The 19,073-nt window shown below is 34.5% G+C and overlaps 1 protein-coding gene across 2 annotated transcripts in view; it reads left to right on the top strand.

The window, feature by feature from the left end:
- LOC115877490 (AN1-type zinc finger protein 6) overlaps positions 1-19,073 on the top strand; it is a 56,888-nt gene that overhangs the window by 11,670 nt on the left and 26,145 nt on the right. The window contains exon 1 of one of the 2 annotated variants that reach the window (XM_030893690.1): positions 8,085-8,508. The exons of the other annotated variant lie outside the window; for it this stretch is intronic. The gene's annotated coding sequence lies outside the window, so the exon portion shown is untranslated. Of the gene's footprint in view, positions 1-8,084; positions 8,509-19,073 lie in introns of those variants that run through there. 2 annotated transcript variants of the gene reach the window in all.

Here is a 19,073-nt window from a genome sequence, read left to right as displayed (position 1 = left end):
GCATGCCAGTCTCTGCACTTTGCACAGGTTTTGCCTTGCTGAACGTTACTCTAGTTTTGTATACCAAGCAACTGCTCCATAAGTAATCATAGGTCTTACTATCATGGTATACATCCAACGCAAAATATTAACATCTATTTCCCGCCAGTCTTCTGCATATGATGAGAGCCTTTATCGCTTTGCTGGTATAATGTTCTTAATATTTCTATTCCATAGTTCCAAGTGTTTACTGCCCAGGCGTATTCCCAGATATTTGACTTCCTGTGATGGCAGTTGGAATGGGGGAGTCTGTTGTAACAAGATTTTACTTGCCTTTTCATAAATAAAACTACTTCCCATAATATTCTCCGCCATTCTTATTTTCCATTTTCTCCACTTCCCTACCCGACCATCTTTCCCCATAAAAGTCACGTTCATTCTATGCCGTAAATTTGAATATTCCACAAAAAAATTATGCTTACACAATAATGCATTTGAATCGTTTATGTATTTTGGCAGCTCGTATATTTTTTTGTCGGTACGCGTGGGCTGGACACAGACTGTGAACCCCAAATCGCTGTGGTGTCGGCCCCACGCGAGGGGTCATCGCATGCGGGTCGAGGCCGTTCCACCCGCTCCGAGGCAGGCAAACGCCGGGCGTCCGTACACCCCGTCGGGCTGGAGCGTGGGGCCCCACCGGGGTCGACGCCCCCGCCTAACGCGTCGCTTGAAGGGTGTCGACCACGAAAAAGCGGCGGAGAACGACGCGGACGCCTCAAAAACTGCGTGGCGCTATCCCGAAACTACGAGGACGGATCAAAACATTGTTATCGACAAAGGAAAAACACGTACTTTTTATATCACTTTTCATACTATCATTTTTTACTGTAGGTCGGTCCTTTTTGTAGGTACGGGGCATCCGTAAGGAGGGAAACAAAATTCTCTGTTAGCGAGCAATTCATGGACGTGCTATAAATGTTTTAACTTAAGAGTCCATTTCACTAGTCCGAAAAAGTAGCAAAATAAGCGTTCGGCATTTAACGTTTTATTTAAAACTGGCTAGGTATTTTTACACAAATGAAGAAGCAAATTAAAGATAAAGGATTAACTATATCCGTATTGTAGCACATTTTTTGAAAACTTCTTTATTTTTAGGATTTTGATGGTCAAACATCAACAAAATATTCCTTATGTTTGGACTAAATTTGCTCGAAAATAAAGACATAATTTAAAATTCCATTACAATACAGAAATAGATTGAACTTTTGTGATTACAGTGATATATAATTTATATGGTTTTGTAACAAATTGCTCCCTATTTTATGGCAAATGCTGAAGCTCTGCAAACCTTAATCAAGCCTTAATCAAAGCACGTGTGTTTGGAATTTTAGGTATGGCTTGGTATGGCTTAACAAGACAGACCCTGAGAGCGACCCGAACAGTACAGCGTAATAGACTCAATATACTCAAAAAACTAAGTATCTATAATTAATTGTTTTTTTTTCTTTGTTATATTTTATGAACGGAAGTATAAAGCACTGAATTCTTAATTGTAGTAGGCAAGCCAGTGGGCTTTTTTAAGGTCATCTAATAATTATTTTGCGTAAAATTACCTCATCGTTTCTCAATGACAAACAAAAATATTCGTACTTGTTATAGATGCGTGTGTGTATAATTTATTTGGTCGTTATATCCACCGATGCGGAATTTTCTTGGTCGTGTCCTTGCCATTATACGATACGTCATTATAAATTGCGACGTATGAACGACGTATCTAGTGATGAACGAGACTGGTCTTGCGGTCTTGGTCTTGCACAAAATGCAACACCAAGACTAACCAATGCAAGACTTCCGCTGTTTTAATTTGTTACAAATAGTTTTTCCTCCACAGTTTGCATAACATTTTAAAGAAAGAAATACTGATTCCATAAAATTTACAGTATGTCCCCGGATTGTCTCGACAAGAAGAAACTTTTTTTATTATTGACATTTTGAGAAAAATGCATTCTTTATAAAAAAAATTGCTTGTTCTAAAATGGTTAATCACGTTTATGCTTTCCCCAATTTTCATACCGATTTAGAGAAAATTTAAAAAAAAACATGAAAATATACAGTTCATACCAAATAAACTTTTAGTCACGTGATTAAGCTTGACTGGCACAGTTATTAACTTAATAAGACTTATTAACTAAGAAGACCAAGACACACGTGGCCGTTTTAATGAAAGAAAAATCGGAATAATTCGATTTTAACTGTATTTCAATGAAAACTGAATATTCGCATTAAAAAGTCATTAGCAGAGAAGCCAAAATAAACATCTCTCGTCTGTCCAGTGATATATTATTATGATTTCATGCCAATGAACTAAAGTTTCCCAAAATTTTACGACAATTATTCAGGGTTGGCATTTATACCTTGATATACATATATCATGATATTTATAAAAAAGTAAAACTCTACTCTTTTTTTAAATTTCTACGTTAAAAAAGTCAACATGTTTACGGCACAACGTATTTTTATTACGTAGTTATATTAATCAGAAAGAAAAAAACAAAAAAAATAATATTGATTGGATCTGGGACAATTCAAATGTACCAAAATCTTTGCCAGAAACAGTGTCAATTGATTTTGACTCTGACGATGATTTACCATTAATAAAATTAATAAATCAAATATAAATTTGTTTGTTGTTAGTTTTAGAATATCTGTTTATTTTTCTGAATTTCCGTTTATTTTTTAGAATTTCCGTTTATTTCGTAAAATTCCTGATTATTTTTTAGAATTTCTGTTTATTTTTGAGAATTTCTGTTTATTTTTTAGAATTCCTGTTTATTTTTTAGAAGTTCTGTTTATTTTTTTAGAATTTCTGTATATTTTTTTATATATTTTTGTTTCAATGTTGTTTCTATTATATGCAAAGCAACAATAATTAAGTTGAAATAAAAATATTTGCTTGAGCTCTTGATTTTGATACTAAACGCAGTTTTACATAAAAAATAAAAACAAAAATAAATATCATAACTTGATATATATCGGATATATATCCGATATTTGATATTTATATAAATATGATATTTGCCAACCCTGCAATTATTGTATAGGTATAATTTTATTACTAAATAATTTAAACGTTTAAGTCAAATTCATAATTTCCTTCATTTTCTTGGAATATACAGGGTGTTTCAAAAAGCATGCTCCATCTTCCGTGGGGATATTCTTTACTTAGATTGTATGGGAAGGGGGAAGTTAAGTTACTTATTTCCAACTACAGCCTATTGCTGCCTTCCCGTTACCCTACGCCACACGTCACGATTTAGAGCGTCATCAGCTTCTAGGTTACGAGCTTCCATTGCTTCCTTAACCGTACCGTTTCAGGGTTTTCTAGGTCTACCTCACTGAAAAACTTTTTTTGGCCACCTGCCTTTTTTTCTCCGGCATACGCAGAATATGTCCAAACGACTTCAAGCTGGATTATTCGATTCGATCTAGTACTGTTTCCTCCGATGCATTCATGATACGCCTGACCTCGATATTTGTCTTTTTTCCATCCTAGATATACCTGCGATTCTTCTAAGGTAGTTCATTTCAACAACTTGGATTTTGCGCTTCGCGTCTGCTCTCATCGTCTCTTTTTAATTAGTGCAAATAATTAAATTGGTCCCAGCAGAGGCTATTAAGACATCCAATAACTTGTTTTCTCTTCTGAATTCGGGTTTGTATTTGTTCTTTGCCCAAACCTTCGCTGTTGATAGTAGAACCCAGGTATTTCAATTTCCCTACTTGTTGAATCTGGATGTTGTCATTAATGAAGAGTTAGCGTTGGAATTGACAGCTAAGTATTCCCTTTTTTTTACTTATGTCCCCATTTGTTATATTCTTGATAAAGCCTCTCAGCCATGAACTCCGGATCGTAATGAGTTCTGCGCAATCACGACCCGATCGTCTGCAAAGCTCAGAGTAAATAGTGTATCGTCCACAATGAGTATTCCCATACCTTGACATCTCTTCGATTCCGTAAGGGCTATTTCAACGTAAACATTGAAGGTGATTGAAGATTAGAGGAGATAAGCTGCATCCTTGTCGCAATCCTTTTGTGGTATTTACTGGATTGGATAGCCTGTGTCCTATCTTAACGTACGCTTTATTTTTTATAGAGCTCTTTTATTATCTTAAGCAAGGGTCTATCTACTTCTAAAATATCTAAAACTTTGGCCAGTAATGACATTCATTTTTTTGATTCAAAGATTGCTTTTAGACTTGGATTAAAGCAAATTAATAAATAATTATTTCGTTTATCTCATCAATCAAGACAAAATATCAGAGGCAAACTTTAATCGGCATTACACGGCCTACACAGTTATGCCAACCAGAGAAAAAAATCAGTGGCGCACATGTTTAAGAAATTATTACTGTCGACACATTTTTAACATTAAGTTATGTATCATGTATAGTGTCTTTCACCCTCAAAATGTCGTTCAAATCGCTAAAGGCACTGGGAAGGAAATTGTGTATAATAAATCGAAAAAAAATGAAGACTTCTGCAGCTACGAAACAAAGCAGAATCGGGCCCACGAGTATATAACCCTGTATATTATTAGTAATTATTTCATATCTTTTGTACATTTTAGTATTAATCTAATAAATGTTTTTTTTTTCTACTCATAACTCATTTTTAATTGTGGATCTATTGAAAATCAACAATAACATTATAAAATCATTAACAGAGAGGCCAAAATAAACATGCCTTCAGTCCGTGCCAATCAACAACATAAATCAGGAACACAATCTTTATTGGTATATCTTTAAAGGTTTTAAGGTCTAATAGATATTAAATTGAGGTATTCAAACTAGTTTTTATGACCTCTCTACCTGGATAGTTTTATGACATACCATCGGAATCATTTAGAGCTTATTCAACCATTTCTAATTATGGTATAACCATAACCTCCCTAACAGATAATCTCCCTGTAATTGGGCTCACTGGTGTCTATTGTTGGCTATGCGGGCCCCCTAGGTATCCCTGATAATTTCCTTATATCATGGTTTCATCTTAAGTTTGGTCTTCTGGGTCTCCGTCTTACCGGCCAGGTACAACGTTAAGAAGTGTAGACGGAACTTTAGAGTAGAAATAATATTTTCTTATTTCTAACTTTATTTCTTACTGATTTCTTTACTATTTTACTACTTTTATTTCATACTTTTTATATACACTAACCTTTAATAGTCATAACTCCCTTGGGATATTATTAACTGGAATTAAGATGCCATAATTCGCTCTACCTTTTAAAGGGAACCATGAAATACAATAGAGATTTTAAGTAATAATATAAAATGAAAAAGGGCACCCATCTAACTACAACCTCATCTAACTGCAACCCAACCTAACTACAACTATAATTTATGTACATCATTAATGTCACATAATATAATAAATTTACAAGAGAAAGAGAGAGAACTGTTTCATCGATATCCCCTGCTACAATATTTTTCTGTTCCGACCACTGAAGGTATTTTTTATATTTCTTTTGGTAAAATGAATTCAGTTTTAGCTGGAAGTAACGCTGGAATAATTATAATAATGTTGTTTTGTTTTTTTTTGTACGGTTTTAGTTCAAAAAACTAAATAAAATAATCATAAGTATTTGTTTGTATATTTTGTATTGATAAGTTTTCGAAATGTTTCGATACTTCTCGAAAATCCAAGTAGTTCAAATCTGGTATGTGTTTGCGTCAAGAAACCGCTGTGATAGATACAGACGTAGGCGCCACTATCACATGCTTACAACGTGCGTCCTAGAATTTTCTTATCAATTACAGGACCATTAATAATGTGTATTATAACAACAAAGCAAAAAAACATTTATTAGATCTAAAAATAATGTGTCGATTAAAAATAGTTATGTTTTTTATTTTTTTTTTTAGAAACTTATTAGCTCCCAGACAGTGCCGAAATTAAAAGTCCCAATCTATTCCAACTGATTTCAGTTGGACAGTTGTAAACTATACCATTGGGCTCACTACAGGCAACTTATTAAGCCCCAAATTAAGTCACGCTGTATTTCTTACCGTTTCCTAAATCCCAATAATGTGAACTTAATTTTAAACACCCGGTATAGATATAGAATTCTGTAAACTTTGGACTTCGGGCAATTTTTCTTTCTTTTGTTTTTTATTTCTTCGTGAGACAATAATTTTGACGTAGCATTACTTTCGATTTACTTTATTTAGCGCGTTCTACGCAGAACATGATATTGTTATTATTCAGGAAATAAAGAACGAACGTGACGTCACTGTTTTTACGTCGAAACACGCTGACTTTTCGGAATTTGCCCGATAATTTTAGCCCCAATTGCGTCGCAGACGAGGCGCCTATGCCGTCGAGATGGCTTTGAAAACTGGCCAAGCCGCCATGATGATTACTCCACAATTCCTACGTTCGCTTTGTCCGTCGCCCTGTTGCCACGTCGATTTACCGAAAATCACTTCGGGGATTTTTTGTGGTTGAAATAATTTTTTGAAACGCATTTTGATAACTTTGAATGTAATTTATGAATGTTTCTTAATTTACATACGAACCTGGATTTTTTTATTGTACTATTCACTGCCTTTGCTATACTAATATACTACAAATAAAGCTTTTTAAGGATTATCCAAGTCAGAAAATAGTACATTGTTTTTTTTAGGAGTTAAAATGATACTTTCTGTGATGAGGCTGTCCGTTTGACGACATTACAAGCGAGGCAAAAACAAAAAGCATGTTTTATTCGGAGTACAAGTGACTTTTCGTGTCTCGCCTGTCAAACGTACACCCTCGCCACAAAGAGTGTTATTATTTTTACTCCTGATAAAACCAATATACTATTTTATACCGGGTGCGTCTCAAAAGTGGCTCACCTCTATAACTTTTTTATTTTTTCAGATAAAACAACGAGATTTGGTATGTTAGTATATGACATAAATTGGGATTGATTGACATATTCAATTGTTTTCGGTCACTTCTGGTTTCACCGGAAATAACTACAACTTTTGATTTTTAAATGGCACCCTCGGTATTTTTTTACTTTATTCGATAGAAAATGACACTCTGAATTGAATGACATATCGTATGTCAATTGTTGACATAGTCACTCAAAAACAAATTATATTTTAAATTTCAATCTAGAGTGCCATGGCTGTGTTAAAAACACTAATTTTTAATCAAGGAGCCTTGGAAAAATAGATTTGATCATCTAGTGTTTTTAGTGTCTTGTCCTGGCCGGGTAAAAGATGCCCAAATCGTATTTTTAATTATATCTCAATTTTTTCAAATGGAACGAGGGTGGCTCATTAACATATTTGGAAAAAGCATTTTTTACGAATAATTTGATACCACACACTTGGTATTTTGAGTCAAATTGTCATTATGAACCGCATGTTACAATTTCAAATAAACCATATTGCAAAATGTCAAAAGATGACATATGATATGTCATTCGATTTAGTGTGTCATTTTCTATTGAATAAAGTAAAAAAATACCGAGTGTGCCATTTAAAAATCAAAAGTTGTAGTCATTTCCGATGAAACCGGAAGTGACCGAAAACAATTGATTATGTCAATCAATCCCAATTTATGTCATATACTAACATACCAAATATCGTTGTTTTATCTGAAAAAAAGTTATAGGGGTGAGCCACTTTTGAGACGCACCCGGTATTGTCAATCATATCGCAAAAATTAAAACTTTCGTGACGATTGAAACAAAAGAGACTTCATCAAGAGAGATATCTCTCTGATTGATAAATCAACATTAGAAAATGATAGCAATCATCTAACTATCGTATCATTGAAAAAAACGATGTCCAGATGGTTTGAAAATGACGATCGATGCATTCCCCATTTAATTTTACATATGAAATGACGGCGACCGTCATTTCGTTGTTGACGCCTTTTTTTTCGATGGTATATAGTATGAAAAACAAACGAAAAATCTAAGATCTAGGGAATAAATGGCGAGATCCGGCAACGGGGCGATGGCGCGTGCACGCTGCTGTTTACATTTGAGCTCGGCGCGCCTGCGCACCACCCCCGTCCCCAGCCGTTCGGCTCCGCGACCCGACCCGATCGCACAACACGAACATCAGTCAGTGGAAACGGGCCTGGCGGAGTGGCCCGTCGCGCGTCTGTATTAAAATCTTTATTGTGTTTTCCCCAGTTAGTTAATTTTCTAGTAGTTTTTCCTCTCATTTTCAGTTTTTTTCGCAACCAACGTACGCACAACAAGATCCGCGTCGAAGGTGTCATTTCTGCTGGCAATTACGTGGACGTAATTATTATCGGAGTGGGCTGTGATTCGACTTTTGACGTGCCAGTGGCGTAGGCAGGCACTTGTTTCTCCGAAAACGGATGGAGAATTATTGTTTTTATTTAAGAAAATCGCGATGAACAGCTGTTGCAGTGCGGTTTATCTGTTGTGTGAAGTTTCTTTGTGAGTTTCATTTGGATTACAAGAAACGGAAGTTGTAGTAGTACCGCCCAGAATATAACGGAACGTAAGTACCAGGAATCTTCTTTGTGTATGTGTGAAGTGGAATTATTGCGGGTAATATTCTCGAAGCGTATAATACCTAACAATGACGTTAATCACGCTCTCTCCTTGATTGAACACGCATTTACGTTGGCTGCGTAGTTTCGCGACGAATATCGTACCGCTCTCCAAGGAGAGATAAAAGATTCCAAGCGAATTTGCAGTACCATTGTGCATGACGAAAGGTTTTGAGTTATTTCGTCGTATCTTGGTATTGTTATCTCGTAAGTTCAAGTGTCACAAATAGGTCATGTTGGTCGACTTTGACGACAGGAAATTCACAAAGATTTAAGCGCGGTTCACACGCAACGACTTATCGTATGATTTGCTGATTTTTGTATATGTTCTGTCACTGTATTCTTTTGATTTTATTCGCCATAAGGAAGGGAAACTCTTGTTACTTCAATTAACTCACTGAGAAACTCATGTGAACATTACCTTAGGTCAGACATCATTTGTATTTTATTAACTGACTAAAATTAAACTAAACCACGAACAAACCGTTGGGGGTGAGCATCCACACGTTACGACTTGGCTGTACAAACCGCCGAAATCTATGGCCAGGAGCTGAAATTTTTAACTCACTTCAGAGTTTGTGCAGTTCTAAAATTTTGTCAAGCTTGCTGTGCACGCGCTACGTTTATCTGCAACGCTTTGTCGACGCAAGTAAATCGTACGATACGTCGTTGCGTGTGGACCGTGCTTAACTGAGACCTGTTTGACAGAACGAGAATGAGACGTTACTGACGTATCATGTGAATAAACCCTAACCAAACTAAGTAAACTTCAGTTTAGTCTTGATATAATAAATCAATGGACAGATATCTATATCGTTATTTAAAAAATCAGACTGCGTCATATTGGATAGACGTTTCCAATCACGACATTACTGCTTCAGTTCGTTTGACGTCGACGTTGTATTTTTATTTGCATTCAAAAAATACTTATTTTTAGGCGCCGGAAAGAAAAACAAATAATTGCACGAGACCAGCCATCGTTTTTTTTTTCTCAGGCGTCTAAAACGAGCCAGTGCAACGCTGCCAAGTTTAACTTTTTCTATTAACATGCATTAATCTTTTGTTAGCTCAAAAAGACAATATAAAAGCGGACTTTGATGACTCTGGCAATAGTACGGCGTAGCTCCTTTAATAAATAACTTAGAAATTCTGTATAAACGCCTGACGCGCTTTGTATACCAATAACGATACCAAATACCATATTTATAAGACGAAAAAATAAGCAAAAAATGTCAACCGTGCCCCTCCTCACAAAGCCCTTTGATGACAGACAATTCCTGGTGACGCATAGTTCAGCTAAAAATTATGATAAAATTATTGTTCTCGTTGAGTCACCATGTGCGAGTATCTCTAGGAACTGCACTGAGAATAAATAGTCATGTACGTACATCTACTACTGTATGTTGAGTCATCCCATCATAAAATTAGAAACCAATCGTTGCACAACGATTAGTTTAGACGTCAAAAAATAACTAAAATGTCCGTTAAAAACAAAAGAAATAAAAGGAATATACCGATCTGGTCATCGAAACTGAGTGGTCTGGATTTTAATGTGTAAGACAGTATGTAGACAGCTTAAATGAATTTCTTCTATGCGGTATTGCCGGATTTTGCATCAAACTTTCAAACCCCACAAGTAGGTGTTTGTGAAAAATGTTGCATCTAGGGTTGGAACTTTATTTTTCACAGTTTGTTGTGTCATTTTACTACAGCTGTAATAGATTCTTAAACAACTGTTTAATAGAAATGAGCATTGTTGAATAGCTTATATTTATATATTTATTATCTTCGATAATTATTTCACATCTCGTACGAACTGGCAGCCCTGTATGCCGCTTTTTGTTTTGTCTCTCAACTGGTCGTATATATTTATCTCTGTCGTATGCATTAAAATATAGACCATGGAATTAAAGTGACCAGTGACCAGCCGTGTATATCTACTTCATATCTATTGACCAATTAAAATGTTTTTAATTTTTTTTTCAAATATGTAATTTCGTGTGAATCCATTAGACCTCTAAACGGCGGGGATTTATTTTGCAAATGATGTTACAAGTTACAAGCACAGATAACATAGTAATATATTAATGTTATCTGTAGTACAAGTGACAAAAATCCGCTGTTCGAATACATTTCATTCGCAAACTCTAGTGCAGAACTACGTTCTTGTGGAGCTAGAATATTTTTTAGATTGATATACAGGGTATAAATAATAAAATGCTCAGAAATATACAATATACAAATCGAGATACAAATAAAGAAACACCATCATATTATTATATATTTACCAGGAAATGTTGACGAAAAACAAATCCAATAAACGTTTTGAAATTCAAATAATATTAAACAGAACATTTTGAAAAATATTTACGATTTGACCGTGCCAAATTATATAAGAGGTGGAATCCGTGTTTGAAAATACATACGTCTTGTATTTAGTGCATAAAATTTTCGACAATTTTTTTTAAATTTAGATATTAGTTTTTAAATATGTACAGGGTGTCCCATTTTCGTGTTTTTTATGGGGTTTCTCGTTTGTGAGTAGAAATACAAAATTGCGGGTTTTACATCACAGTGTTACTTTTTTTTATTAATATGCTATACACAGATTTGACCGAGGGGTAAACCGCTGGTGTCTTTTTAGTGTACAAGATGTTAGCATTGGTATCAGTGGTATAGTCTGTGAAACGAATAACTTTGAATTTCACAGTTCCCGCGGGCTTTTCTAGTGTTAATTTTATTAGGTTAGCAACTTGCGGCCATGCTGACGTAACGTTAGCAACAATTCAAAAAAAAAATACACAAACACCACAAACTTAATCCAAGAACACTCTAAACGGTATAAAATCAACAAAATTCAATTAGTTAGGTCCATAAATTGGGGAAAACGTAAGAAAAACACCAGAAACACTAAGAAAAGCACTATTTTCACGGAAAATAACTGCAAAATGCATCAATTAACCTTATGCGTGTCTGATATTTAGAAATGTCAAAAGCTGATGACATTTTACTTTGACAATTATGACATTTCGTGTTGATTCTTGCAAGAAGAGGAAGAACTGTCACTTATTTTATGATTTTCCTATTTTATTTCACGAAAGTTTTGACAGAGGGATTTTATATTTGCCATGTTGGTAAAAAATAACGGTCAAAATTCAAACTTATTCATTTTATAGACTATATTAGTCGTGGTACTAGTGTACACAAATTTGTCAGCGGTTTACCCCGCGGATTTGACCTAACCCCTTGGTATCTGAAATACAGGGCGTTTATATTTTACGAATACAGGGCAAAATGTTGTATTTTCCTTGGGTATTTTCCGATCCCCTTCGTATCTTTGTTATCTTATATCTTTTCGAAAAGACGAAAATTGTGTCCCGTAGTATTTTTCACGTAAAATACAGTGGCGTAACTAGGTTTTCGCTGGAAGTTGTCATTTTCGAATTATGACTTTAAAAAGGAACACCCTGTATTATACATGTTACCTTGTTATGAGCTTTCTAAAAATATAATTCGATTTATAATTAAAACAATTTCTTCTAAAACATTTAATTGCGCAAACTTACGCTTTTTCGGACATAAACATATTTTTTTCAACCGCCACAAAAGTATTATTTTTTTGCGTTGTGATTGACAATATGAAAAAGTCATTTTAATGTCTAGGCATAAAAGTAAAGCACTTTTACACCCAGGCACAAAAGTACGAAAATAATATATTATTAAACTGACGTAACTTGTCAAATTCAACGAGTGTAACCATAGTTTCTCGGTATATAATTACTTAGAAGGTATTACTTTTAAATCTTTTTATATTATTTGCAATATTGAAATTGTCTAAAAAACTATTTGTGACGTTTGAAAAAAATAACATGTTCTATTCGGAGTAAAAATGACTTTGTGACTCGTCTGTGATGTCAAGCGTACAGCCTCGCCAGAAAAGGTGTCATTTTTATTCCTAATAAAGCAGTATACTGTTATAGGATCCTTTTTCACAAAAATAGCCTAAGAAATTCACCTGTTATATTTTAAATACAAGGACAAAAAGATAAAATGTTAAATAGAGGTGGAACCTGCATCGGTTAACGGTTGTTCCCGAGTTTCCGGATGAGTTTGGCCGTACCGCTGGTACCGCAAGAGCTGAATGTAGGAAAGTAGGGCAGATTCGAGCCAAGTAAAATGATAAAGAGAGAAAAAAAGATGAAATTCCTTCCGCACAACGAACGGTTTCGATTGCACTCACGAAATAACGGTATTTTGGGACGCCGATGCGTCGCGTTGCGTCCAAAGGTGAAAGGGATCGGCGTCGTACACCGTTGCCACATTTCCAAAAGTCGCCAATAAATATTTAGAAATCTATACGCCATTGAACAGGTGAAAAACGAAAGAAAAGAAATGACTAAGTATACCAGGGTAGTGCATCGTCGATATTCATTTTCTCAGGACTTACGACCGAGAAAAATCAAAGATTTTCCTTGATATAACTAAGAACAATCTTCGGACTGTCATGGTTTTTTTTGCAGGACACTGTCTCCTCAATGAACACCTCAGTAGAATGAAGCTAAGAAACAGCAGCGAATGCAGGTTTTGCGGGGGAAAAATTGGGAAAACCATAACAACAGTGTCATAAACTTTGGTACGACTGGTATCGGAGATGGAGAACTAACCTCTCTAAAACCGTCTCAGATACTCGCTACGAACGTTTCCATTAAAATGGAGAAAATATTTAAGAAAAAAACTGAAGCACGACAAGCGTTACTTCCACCTAAAAACGAATCCATTTACCAAATGAAAGATAAAAAATTGGCGCCGGGAGGCACGTATAGCCGCCCATACTAAAATATGTTAATAAAAAGTTGTTAGGCAGTTCTTTTAGTTTCAAAGTAAAGGAATTTTTTCAAGTTTTTTTATCTCAAAAACTGCGACTTTGACTGATTTTGATGTTTTTACAAATTTTGTTGCAAATATTATTAAGGCGGATTCTCACGACTGGCGTACTTGACAAGTACGCCAATATTTGCGTACTTGGCAAGTATCCCCACCAGTCCCCACTTTGTACTACATTGGCAAGTGTACTTGGCAAGTACGCCAATATTTGCGTATTTGCCAAGTACCCCTACAATCCTTTTCAAGTAAACAGTATAGTCGCATCGATGGATACTGGTCGTCCGGAAATTGTCGTTTAAGTTCTTTTACTGTACACTGCAATACGATTTCTATGTTCTTTATGTTTGGCCATCCATATGAAGGGCTCATTTTCGTATAAATCCCTAAATTCCAAAACAACATCATTTGAAGACTACACGGGAAAACCCAGTTTTGTACATTTTAATTGGAGCCGAGAAAAATGCAATTTAGTGTTTTTAAAGAAATATGTTATTTTCGGTTGAATAATTAGAAAAATATTTATATTACTACCAATTCTGAATTATTAATATTGCGAATTATCGCCATATTCTGAAATATTGAAATAAAAATCTAAATAGATAATCTAGAAAAAAATAGTCAAAATGCAAAACAAAACAGGGGAAAACCAGAGATGTTCAATTAATTAAAGGTTGTATAAAACTTAAATCTAAACTACATATTTTTTTTGTTGAAAATTAATATTTAAGTAGGTTTTTATTACAATACATAAATTTATAACATATTGATAACGAAAAAAATATTCCATATATACGTACATAAATTAATTACGTATGTGTATACCTTTAAGATTATTACATGAGAGGTCGAAAGTAAGAGTGGGATAAAATTTTGTTCAAAGCAAAAGTGGGTTTAAATTTTCTCTAAGATCAAAAATAGCATATACATCACAACTTTGGGCAAAAGTGAATCGAATATTAATCAGCGCAAAAATGGTTCGACAAAATATTCAGGGCAAAAAAGCTATAAAATATTAACCCGTTTTTGCGCTAAGAAAATAATACGTAGATTCGATAGACGATAAGAAAATGGTTCTTTTTACCTCTGCGCGCTGCCGTATTTATGTACTATCGAAGGGGCGTTTTTATAATACTATTGAGTATTGAGTGCTGTTTCACATGGAGCGGACGTGCGGACCATCGTGGACCATTGTGTGTATTTTTAAGAATTGACGGAGTACTTTCACCTGTAGATCGCCCATTGGTTGAACAAGTACCATGAGTATTGAATGTATGAATACTTTCACATAGGCGCGGATGATCCGTCGAAGCAAGGGATCGACGGATGGCTGTTGGACGAAATCATACGGGCGGACCATCCGCGCCCATGTCAAAATACTCATACAAGCTCATAGTACCTCTTCAATAAACGGACGGTCCGCGCGGAAGCCGGACGGCCCGCTCCATGTGAAACGGCACAACAGGGACGATCAGCGCGGACGGTTTGAGCGAATGCTCCGCTCCGTGTAAAACTGCACTTCATACTAAATTTTATTTCGTGTTTTTGCACCTATTTTAGTGTGTTGTTTATCTTTCTTGCCTATGGTGTTGTTCAGTATGGCAAAGCATCTCTAGCAGAGCTGCAAGCTCACAGAAAAATGTCTGTGTTTTTTTGACTTAAATCATTTTAGTGACTTAAGTCATTTGATTTTAAGTCGATAAATCAAATGACTTATGTCATTTCATTTATTTCGAAAGATGACTTAAAATACTTAAATCTTTTTTTAACGACTTAAGTTATTTTAAAAAAGATTTAAATCTTTTAAAAGATACAATATGACCGAAAAAAGAACGGCGTCAGCGATGACTATGAAATGAAGTTCGCTTTTTATATGTAAAATTAGATGGGGAATGTCATTGATGTTTATTTCCAAGCCAACTGGATGCCGTTTTTTTATCATACGGTATATACCTATTGATATAGTAATTATTTATATTTTTTTTGCTTCACACTGCTGTACTGCTGTTTATATAATTTTTTGTGTTTCACACACATTTTTTATACCTATAAGATAATGAGTTTGATATTACAAAACACAGTATTTTAGTTATAGGAAAATATAAAAGCCTAACGGCTCGGAAATTTTCAAAAGTGAAGAACATAATTATACAAAAATTATTTCCATTGTCTAGATGTGCACTTCCGAATATAACTTGTTTAGTTTATATCTGGTCGGCACCTTTTGACTTCGGCACGCGCTTTGATATCACACACGGACCGCCGCCGCCGATGCCATTTGAAGAAAAATATATTTCATAGAAAAATTAAATTACTCCCTCTTTTTATGCGATTTTTCGAAAAGAAAATGCGGACTGGGACCACATACGTATTTGCATTGATTGTGTCCGCACGTGTAATACGGAAGAATATAATATTTTTATACTTTTTATGGGGCGGAGTCACAACGCCCCCCCCCCACCCTTACCCCCCCCCCCAGCTACAACGTTGTAAAAATCAATTCATAGAACTGATTTTATGCCCTTAGCAATTTAAATACACTAAAAAGAAAAAAAATTCTTTTAAAATTTTTTATTATGAACTTTTATAACGTCATTACATAATTTCATATTATATAAAAGCTTGTAGCGAGATTTGAGTGTACAGTTGTACGACAACTTTATCTTGTAATTCCTTTTCTAGTGGTGTATCATAAGACAAACTTTCAAAATGAGACAGGGTAGACACAGGTTTTAGATTGTCATGTATATATATACTTAAAGTAAAGTTGTCGTACCAGGTTTTTATGAGTGCAACTGTACACTCAAATCTCGCGACAAGATTTAATATAATATTAAAATTATGTAATGACGTTATAAAAAACTTATAAAATTTTAAAGAAAAAGTTTTTTTTTTCTTTTTTATGTATTTAAATAAAAGCTTGTTTTTAAAAAAGTTCTTTTTCTTAAAATTTATTTTTTACTTTTTAGTTATGCTGGTTTTTCTTAAATAACTTTCTATGGGCATCCTAATAATATGTATATCGATTTTCATTAACAAAGGAGAACTTAAAAAAAACGACAGCTGTCAAATTTGACAGTTCAAATGTGAGACAAATAAAACGAAAACCGACTATGGGGTAGGGGGCATCCAATATATCGATTTTTATCAAAATCGGACAACTTTGAAATTTTTTTGGACAGCTGTCAATTCTGACAGCTGAATTTTTTTCTTCTTTCATTTTAGCCCATGGCCATCCTATATATATATATATATATATATATATATATATATATATATATATATATATATATATATATATATATATATATATATATATATATATATATTATGTCGATTTTTATCAAAATCGGTTCACTTCGAAATTTTGACATGTCATTAAACTGTCATTTTTTCAAGATAGCCGCCCACATATTTTTTTTTTTCATATGTATATACCCACAATATACCTATATTATAATAATTTTTTTATAATAGAATTTTAAAAATCAAAACCTCAAAAATGGCGCCATTTTGGCCGCCATTTTAACAGCTGTCAAAAATTCTGGTCATGCCTTGTAAAAAATGTATAATTTCCTACAATCAAAGGAAGTGGTTCTAATTTAGCTTACAAGATTTGCCCCGAACAAACATACATACAAAGCAAGTTAAATAAAAGCTTATAAAAAGTTGATTTTACACTACTTGTTGCATATGGTGCAAATGTTATTTTTGTATAGAAAACTAGAGGAACATGAATAAACTGACTGGCAAATACGCAAACAGATTTTTTATCTAATAGTAAATTAACGATTTTTCTTCGGACAAAAAAAGGAATATTTTTAATCTTAGAGTAAAAGTGGCATATAATTATAACCCATTTTTACGGTAAAGTTTCTTTCTCTCATTTTTGCTCTCATTGCTACTTAAACCGCTTTTGCCCTCTGAAAAACGCAAACCGTTTTTGCCGAGAGTAAAATTTTAACCCACTTTTGCTATCAGCCTCTCACATAAGGATAATATTTTTCTATCGATCGTGTCAGATGATGTTTTTGAGAGATTTGTTGATTCATCTATGTTTTTCGGTCAATCGAGATTATTGTTGTTTATTGTAAGCTTCGGCAAGTGAGCGGAATAAATTTATTTGTGTTTTTGATTTTCGACGTTTATTTTCTGTAATATCCCTTGTTTTAATAATATAGTACTAATTGCAAGATGCATGCTTGTCGCCCATGCGTAAGTACATCTCTGGTTTTTGCCATTTACGCGTAGACTACTCTGATTTTTCCTTTGTACGGCAAAATAACCAAGCTGTAATATCTCTGCGACTAAGCGTATTATTGCTTTCTTTTTTCGAATGACGTTAAAATTTGTCTATAAAGTTGTATCGCTATCTTAATTTCATAATATGTTATTGTTTTACCGTTTTAAATTATCCGCAATTAACTCGAAAAACACTACGATCCGCAAATAAATCGGACATACGCTATAACAGTAACATTACTTGCGCAGTCGTTTTTTTGCGCCTCGGCCAGTGTAAACAAGGCTGGCCCAGGCTGGCCAAGTATACTTGGCAAGTGTACGATTAATCGTTTGACTCGGGCTATATTTACCGACAGAGAGTGTGAGTGTGAGTGTGAGTCGTGAGAATCCGCCTTTAAGGCGGATTCTCACGACTGGCGTACTTGACAAACATTTGTTATTGGAATATACTTGCCATGTCGTGAGAACGGGTTCCTTGGTCACTTGTCGCGTCCCCACTCTTTGTCGGTAAATATAGCCCTAGTCAAACGATTAATCGTACACTTGCCAAGTACACTTGGCCAGCCTGGGCCAGCCTTGTTTACACTTGCCGAGGCGCAAAAAAACGACTGCGCAAATAATGTTGCGCAGCAATACTGTTATAGCGTATGTCCATTTATTTCCGGATCGTAGTGTTTTTCGAGTTAATTGTGATAATTTAAAACGTTAAACAATTATAGATTACGTAATATCAAATTTACATTAATAACTTCAATATTGGCGACATGCCTGAATCGTTTTCACAGCAATAAATGGAGTGGACAAATGAAGACTACACGGGAAAAACCTGATATGTCACATTTTCATAGAGATTAAGATAGCGATACAACTTTATAGACAAATGTTAAGGTTATTCGAAAAAAGAAAGCCATAATACGCTTAGTCCCAGAGATATTACAGCTTGTTTATTTTGCCGTACAAAGGAAAAACCAAAGTAGTCCACGCGTAAATGGCAAAAACCAGAGATGTACTTACGCATGGGCGACCAGCATGCATCTTGCAATTAGTATTATATTATTAAAACAAGGGATATTACAGAAAATAAACGTCGAAAATTAAAAACACAAACAAATTTATTCCACTCGAAACTTGCCGAAGCTTACAATAAACAACAATAATCTCGACTGACCGAAAAACATATATGAATCAACAAATCTCTCAAAAACATCATCTGACACGATCGATAGAAAAATATTATCATTATGTAACAATCTTAAAGGTATACACATACGTAATTAACCTTTAATTAATTGAACATCTCTGGTTTTCCCCTGTTTTGTTTTGCATTTTGACTATTTTTTTAGATTAACTATTTAGATTTTTATTTCAATATTTCAGAATATGGCGATAA

This window comes from Sitophilus oryzae, unplaced genomic scaffold (assembly GCF_002938485.1).
Source record: "Sitophilus oryzae breed Bouriz unplaced genomic scaffold, Soryzae_2.0 scaffold_1060_pilon_pilon, whole genome shotgun sequence".
Classification (NCBI taxonomy): domain Eukaryota; kingdom Metazoa; phylum Arthropoda; class Insecta; order Coleoptera; family Curculionidae; genus Sitophilus; species Sitophilus oryzae.
This window is presented reverse-complemented; position numbering and strand designations above follow the sequence as displayed.